Below are 8619 nucleotides of genomic sequence, written 5' to 3' on the forward strand. Positions count from 1 at the left end.
ATATATATATATCATGATATAATACAGGTAAACTGTTAATCGTCTTCCGGTATCGTACAATAATGCTATAAACATATTAAATACATTTTGAACGTTGCAGAAGAGAAATCTGTTGTGTGGAGAAAAAAAAATAGGTGCCCCGGGAACTTCTGCTTTCTATGCCATGAGGGTTTGTTAGGAATTCAAACCCGATTAACTAAGCATCTAAATCTTTACGCTCATGCCTATCAGACAACATGAATCCTTGTTGCATGGCAAATAAGTGACAGAGATCAATATGATACGCCCTCGTCTTATATAGCGGTATTTGACGACAAGATGATACGAAGATAAATATCTGTATAATGTTAATATTTGTTAAAAATTATTAATATTAAAAATGAATGCATTGAAGTACACATAGGCACCAAAGTTTTGTTTTAATGTAGGCGTACCCAGTGCATGTCTATAATTTTCATAACAGAACACCTTAGATGTACTTGTACGAGATGACCTTAGTTTAAATGTAATTCAACTTTCTCCATTAACAAAGGAACAGGTGTAAATCATGTTTTTTTCCCTAGCTTATAATGGCTTAAATGCGCCTTGAGAAAAAAAATACATGACCATTGACCATTGACCAAATACATTGGCTACAATACGTTGTATTTTTAATGCATTAAATTCATTTAGATCCTAAGCACTCTATTTATGTATTGTCACAGATCCTATATGGTATTGTGGATGAACATCGTGTTTAAAAATCAAGGAAATTACAGATTACAGATTTTGTTGTATGAATCTATTCTGCACCACTCCCTCCCCGCTTAATCATAATGTTAAACCTATCACAAAAAGAGTACGAACCTGACCAGCTGCTAGCAGTTACTTTTCTTTCTTCGAATCCTTTGATAAAACAAAGACCATCACAACTGAATGCGTAATGTAGGCCTACAACGTAATATAATGCTTTGTGTTCGGAAGAGGATTCGTTTATTATAACAGGGGGGTGGTTGTGACTTCGCAATATTGGTGGCGTATTTCAACCTGGAAAAATTCAGCGACGACATCCAAGGACTGCAGAGTCAAATAAGAGTTGGTATGTTTCAATAGTATATTTAATAATAAAATTAATACAATGTTTTTAACGTAATTCTTGTGTCTAAATAACATCGCAAAGTTAGCCGAAACGTTCGCAGTCTCGCATGTTTTTATAGGCCTAATAATCTTTTTTGTTTGCTAGTTAATTTAAAAATAATAATAATAATAATAATAATAATAATAATAATAATAATAATAATAATAATAATGTTTTTGGAACTTTTAAATTAAGTTTTACACTTCTACTGTAAGGTATTTTAAACAATGCCTGTGTTTTCATTCATAAGCGGATATTTGGCTTTGAAGCCCTTAGGAAGAGAGCGAAATATTCGTTAAGATAAACGTCGTGGCTAGAGATACGGTACCGTATTTCTGCTTCCATTTGCTAAAGGTATGGGTAAATGGCATTACTTCTCCTTCACCCAATGAAGTGCCAGAATGTGCGTGACGTCATTTGTCAAGACTGGGATGATAGCATATTTATCAAAGACAGTATTATAAGAAAAATACAATTGCCTTGCTATCATCAAAGAGTAACCTTGGAGTTTATATATTTAATGTTAAAATTGGAGATTGATGTAGTGTTAGTCGGTTAAGACGAAAGAGACCTAAATCTCCTCCTTAAAGCAGCAAGTGAATTTTGTAGTAAATGGAAACTGGATTTTAATTACAATATACAGGACAACTTGTAAATAAATATAGAAAATGGAAATTAGGTAACAACTCTATTACAGAAACTGAATGCTATAAATATCTTGAAATTTATATCTCTAACACTAACACCGACTCACAACACATATAAGAGGTTTTAAGAAAAGGTAATAGGATAATAGCATATACAGTATAAAGGCAATTATCTATAATCAGGACAACTTTAACAGAGTTTATTTTAGTGACTTGCTTTGGAGAGTAATTGGTCTACCAACCATCAATTGTGGTTGCTCCGTTTGGCTCAGTGGTTGTAAACCCTTATGCATAATGAAAATAAAATGAAATGGAAATGGTTAAATTTCATTAAACAGCTTTTTTTCGCAACATGACTTAAACCATGAATTTTGTGTAAATCACTCAATTTACCTTTCATCTGATTTTAAACTCATAAATTTGTACAAATGATGATAATGAATGGTTTGAAAGAGCTTGTAAGAAATCAACTTTAAATGAGTATCTCAGATATAAAAACAAACCTTCATACTTGGTATGATGGATGCACAGGTTTTTGCAAATTATGTAAATGTAAATCTGTGGAAAATATAGAGCACTTCCTGTTAGAATGGCCACAATTTTATAATTAGGGCTAAGAGAAGACCTTCCATGAAATTAAAATTGCTCTATTTAAAAATAATTTACATCATGAATATTGAGAAAATTTCTCCAATCGTTCACCAGATCTAAAAATTCATTATTTGGTTGATCTTTTGTCAACAAATTACACTCTTTGTTTAATTTTTGATAAATATATTAAACAATATCTAAAAGATGCATGGGGAAAACGAATAAATGTTTTAAGTGACCCTGCTAATAATGTTAATAGTTTATAAGTTATATAATAATAATAATAATAATAATAATAATAATAATAATTATAATAATAATAATAATATTAAGATTTTATACTTTAGTATGAAAATAATAATAATAATAATAATAATAATAATAATAATAATAATAATAATAATAATAATATTTATAAAGCACACAAATCCACTGCAGTAGAGCTCAAGGCGCTACAGGAGGAAGGAACCAAAAATTAACATAAAGCTACAAAAAAAGAAACACCCCACCATCACCGCACCGTTTACAGGCAATTTAAGGCACAGGGGCCCGCAAAACACACCGGAGAACTAGGAAAAAACAGCCGACAACAGGTGCGTCTAGAGAGCATTTTATAACAAAGCAGTAGACTGACACGAGCGAATAATATTTATTGGCAGTTTATTCCAAAGACCTGGAGTCGACACAGCAAATGATCGATCACCCCATGAGCGTGTAGACTTAGGTTCAACAAGCAGAGGTTTCAATACCAGAGCGGGGAGTTCGCGATGGCACGTACCACACAAGCAGTTCACGAAGATACCCTGAACCTTGAGCAAAATCTTGAAGATGCTCCAAAAAAGAAACAGGTAGCCAATGAAGTTCTTGTAAAATCGGAGTGATGTGCTCAAATTTCTTTGTTCCTGTAATGATCCTAGCAGATGTATTCTGCAACAGTTGAAGGCGATACATGGATCTCTTAGAAATACCAAAAAAGAGAATTCCCAAAGTCAAGATATTCTAGGCCTAATGAATGCATGAATCAATTGTGCTGTTGCTTTCCTTTCCTATGTTGAGGAGCTAGTAATTTTGGAAATATGCCTACTCAATAATCCTACTCAAGGTCATTGAAGGATCAAGTGTAATACCCAAATATATCATTTACATTTTTTTAAATAACTTTAATCTTTAATTATTCTACTTGTATATTTGTAAAATTTGATTTTATTTTTTACTTTTGTGACTGAAGCTTGTCAACGAAACCAATTTTCTTTCGTGGACAAATGAAGTTTCTGTATTCTGTATTACTATTGTTTCGTTGCGCAAGAATGACATAAACTCTCAGTATTTTGATGTTTAACTGGATCTTTATTCTCCAAACGCTGTTCGAGGACTATCGAAAAATAACAATAACAATTATAAAAGCATTATGATCTATAAACAAAGCTTGTAAACTTTTTCTATAACCCCAGTTATAATTATAACAAGAATATGCTAATGAGGCAATCACTCAAGCGTGACGACCAAACTATCGAGCGCCTACATCACGATCACCAACTTCTCGGAAGTGGTAGACCACTGTATTAAAACATTAAGTGTAGGCACTATTCATATACATGTGTCCAGGTCTTACTGATTATAATACAACTGAATATAAATAAACAACTACCACAATAAGATGACTGCTCCGCATAACTTTTAATTTTCGACTCCCAGAATATATTCTAGAGGGCGTTGTCATGATCAATATATTACATCCCTCCTTTCTCAAATCATAGCATCATAGCAGATTTTTATTTTTTTTTATTTTTTGACTAATTTAACTCCAAACTGTTTAACAAACTTGATGGGTATTTAAAATTAATACCACTATCCATACTTTTGTTTATCTATCCAGTGTAGTATTTTAAATATGTATAGCCAGTAATTATCATCTTATACACATCTAGATGTGTATAAGAGACAGAGTTAAGATTTATTGCTTTTTAGTGTTTCACAAAATTGCCGATATTACACAAAAAGAGAAGGGGAACGGAATGTTAAATATTTAATTCAATTAAATATATTAACTTTCCAATGTCTGTATTGCAATTTGTATTGAATAAAATTAATGTATTAAATAACAATTATGGTCTATAGTGCAGGTTCTTTAGTAGCCTAGGGGAAGATTCTGCATAGGCCTAAAGGCCAGACAGTGGCTGCTTTAGGATAAATTTTCTGGGAATGGGGGAGGCTAAGCTGTCCGACACGGGGCTTATATGCCTGAAGAGGGGGAGGGTTGAGATGGGATTTTAAAATAGGAACTCTGGATGGCCAAAATGGCACTCTACGACTGTGAGAGACAACACTCCCCCACCAAACAGAAAAGCAAATATGTTAACATTAGTAATTTGAAATACAGTAGGCCCAATCATCTTAAAAAGAACATATTAAAAGTCCAATCACAACTAGTTCCTTAAGACATTTATTGCTCCTCTACAGAAATCAACAGAACAAGTCCTTGAACAGCTCTCTGAATATAACTCACTACTACAGCATCAGTTATTTTCAACACTTTAGACAATCTTCCAGTCTTCCACTTTCCTCGTTTAACTCCCCTTGTATCAAAACCACGTCATCTACTTGCAGATTTCTACACTCTGTGTGTGTCACTTCCTTCTGATGATTAAAGTGGGGAAATAATCTCTAATCCACTTTCGCCAAAACTCTTTAGTCAACGTTTGTACAAATTTCACTCGCTTCGCACGATTTTCCATGTCGCACCACGGACCACTGGGTGCCTCAGTGGATGAACGTCCCAACAATAAATCGTTCGGACACAAACACCTACCATCCTCTGGACTTGTCGGGTGTCTACAATTTGGTCTGTTTTTCATGATGTTTGATACTTCAAACAATAGAGTCTGCAACTCTTCAAACGTCACCACCTGATTTCCAAGTGCATGAAACAATGACTTCTTCACTCCTTTGATTAAACTTTCTGTGACGCTATATGCCATGGAGAGTCTGGTGTCGACAACTTCCATGTAACACCATGCTTTCCTCCAAAAGTCTGCAAGGACTCGTTGGCGGCAATCAACTGAGTGCCGCAATCACTATAAACTTCTTGTGGGTATCCCCGTATGGATGTGAATCTCCTAAATGACTTAAGAAATGCATCTGCACTATAATCTACCGTCAAATCCAAATGCACTGCCCTCGTTACGAAACATGTGTAAATCCCACCGTATGCTTTTCCTCTGGCTCGCTTGTTGACTTCGCCTCTAGTTGTGAACGGTCCGAATAGATCAACTCCTATGTAGGACCAAGGCGGTGATGGCTTCAATCGCTTGATCGGCAAAGGAGTCATCTGAAGTGCTGCCGTCTTATTGCCAAATCGTCTACAACTGACACAATGATGTTAAATACTTTTCACCATTCGATGTAATCCAATATTGCGATCGAATCTTTGCAACCATAGACTGCACTCCAAGGTGATCCCTTTTTATGGACGCTCTTCGCATATAATCTTGAAAATGCATGACTATGTGGCAATAAGGGAACTCCTTGCTGTAGCTAAATTGAACATTACAACCAACTCTAGTACCAACTACAATCACCTCGTCTTCGCGAACCTTTGGACCCAGCCGTACATATCTTTTGTCAAATTGTGGCTTGTCTGTTTTCATCATTTGTAACATGCTCTTCTGAGCTTCCTTGACCTAGAAACTCTCTGCCATTTTTAGGTCGTCTCTTGTGATGTTTAAGGCCGCTGAATTAAAACTCCTTTTTCGCCCTATCCGGAACACCATTGCTGTCACCTTTCTTAGCTTGCTCCATTCACTGAATCTGCCAATGTCAATGATTGATGATTCTTTCACGTCGACTGCCATTATAACCTTTACCCTCTCGGGCAAGTTTCTTTCCCCACAGGTTTGTCTTATTGGCCATCTTTCATCATTGTCCAAAACATAGTACACTTTCTGGAACTTAACTTTCATTTCCTCCACTATTGTCTTCGCAAGTCTGACACTTAGTACCGCCGCACTCAACTGTAGTCGTACGATACTAACTATTTCCACTGGTGCCACTCTGCTTTTGGCCGCTATCAACTTAATTGCATAGCTTCCGTCATATAGCTGACACCTATAATAAGCAACTGCACCCATAGCGTTCTCCGAAGCATCGGAGAACATCACTAGAACCGGTTCCATGTCTTCTCTAGAGTCGGGTGGTTTGATACACCTGGGCACTTGTACTTTCTCACACTCTTGTAAGTCACTAAACAATTCAACCCATTCCTGTCTTTCTGTTTGGCTCATCGGGACATCCCAATCTAACTTCATGCCCCACAATTTCCGTAACAACATCTTTGCTCGGACAGTTACTGGTGATAATATACCAAGTGGGTCGAACACCGCATTCATCCGGCTCAAACAAATTCTCTTAGTTAATTCCCCTGGGAAGTCTTTCCCAGTGCTACTGCTTTCCACTGAAAGAACATCTTCTACTGGTCTCCAGCGTAAACCCAATACCTTCACTGACTTTGACTCCTTACACCTTTCACCAGATACTATCCACTCTTTTATTACAAAGTTTCCAGGTTTCAATAATTTGTCAATCTGTTCAGCTCTCTCCATCGCCTCTTCTCTAGTTCCCAAATTATCCAGTATATCATCCATGTAGATGTTATCTAGCACTGTGTCTGCTGCTTCAGGAAATCGTTGCCTACCCATCTCCGCTGTCTTGCGCAATGCACAAATGGCGATGGTTGCGGATGGTTTATCACCGAAGTTCACAGCCGATATGCAATATGTGTTGCTTATTCAGATCCATACCTCGCCACACAAACCTATGACAATGTTGATCAAGAACTGTAGTACCCACACTGTGGTACATCTTTCTAATATCACCGACGAGTGCTACACTCTCTGTTCTGAATCTCAGCAATATGACTAGCAGATTGTTATTCAAATCAGGACCCTTGGCCCAGTATTCATTGAGAATATGTCCTCTAAAATTGGCACTGCTGTTGAATACCACTCGGAATGGGGTGCTCTCACTTTCTGGTTTTAAAACTGGATGGTGACTTATAACTTATATAGTGTACCGGCCATCTATACTCTACCAGTTCCTTCGTTTCCACCATTTTAGCCACTTTTCTCTCAATCATATCCTTCACTTGCTCATCATATGCCTTCGCTATCCCTGGTTGTCTACATAATTTAGATTCTAATTACTTCAATTTTCCAACTGCTACTGATCAGTTATCGGGTAGTTCTTAAAGGGTTTTTAATCCATGGGTATCTTGCGATCCATCTGCCATTTTCATAACTTAGCCCTTCCTCGATAAGACTTAGTTCTCTTTCTTCCTTTAATGTATAGTTCTTGGCACCTAATGGACACTTTCTACACCTACAGTTGCCACACTTAGGTTTACAATTGACGCCCATGCTGAAATTCGTGACGATTGACACTGTATACTTCTTCGTTCTCACAACACTTGGCTGCCCCCTACACACTTGCCAAACCTATTCTCTAACAAAAGCAAATGCCCTTGTTGTTTAACTTGCTGTGGATGGAATCCAGCATATTCAAAACCAATCAACATGTCTACTTCTCCCACTGGCCTTTGGATATCCCCTTGCTTTACTTCCAATACTTTGACCAACTTGACCATATTTTGTGGTTTCAGTTTGGTAGATATCTTGTCGATGCCATAGGCCCATATTTGTACCTGCTCTCCCACTTGGTCGAACAGATTGATCTGATATGACATCGTGACCATTTCAACTTCTTCTCCTCCAATTTTTACCAATGTGATACGGGCTGGCTTCCCTCTGGCTCTCATTCTCTTGGCAGCTTGATGTGTAACCATAGAGTTAGTAGCAGCACTGTCAAACACCACATTAAACTTTCCTTTCAAAGTGTTTAACCTCATTGCTTGTAGCAAATGTTACATCCTTGCCTAGTTTTAATTAACTTCTTTATATAATTATATAATATTATATAGTATTTTGTAGCTAATTGGATGAGACCCTTAATATGCAAAGTGTCACACCCATCTTAAATAATCTTACTACCCTAAGTAATTCAGTTGTAATTTGGGATCCAGTGCAGACAACTCAAGACATCTTTATTACCTGGAACCCTGTTATTTTGTCCGGCTTCAGTTCCTCTCTGATCTGTAAGTAAAGTACTTAAGTTGCTGCTTAAGGTTCTAGCCACCACCATCCTCTAAGCTCATTTATATATTTAATTTCTATCTTTGTTTAATTACCGTATTATAAAGATGTGTATAAGAGA

At 36.5% G+C, this 8619-nt stretch overlaps 1 long non-coding RNA gene across 1 annotated transcript in view; it reads right to left on the reverse strand.

Annotated features, from left to right (window-relative positions):
- Positions 1-8619, reverse strand: part of LOC117114234 — a 22361-nt gene that overhangs the window by 4694 nt on the left and 9048 nt on the right. The window contains exon 2 of the long non-coding RNA XR_004446317.1: positions 847-1056. This is a non-coding gene — a long non-coding RNA (uncharacterized LOC117114234). The remainder of the gene's footprint in view (positions 1-846; positions 1057-8619) is intronic.

The sequence above is a fragment of the Anneissia japonica genome, unplaced genomic scaffold, assembly GCF_011630105.1.
Source record: "Anneissia japonica isolate Jap-2015-1 unplaced genomic scaffold, ASM1163010v1 scaffold1525_len913038_cov183, whole genome shotgun sequence".
NCBI lineage: Eukaryota > Metazoa > Echinodermata > Crinoidea > Comatulida > Comatulidae > Anneissia > Anneissia japonica.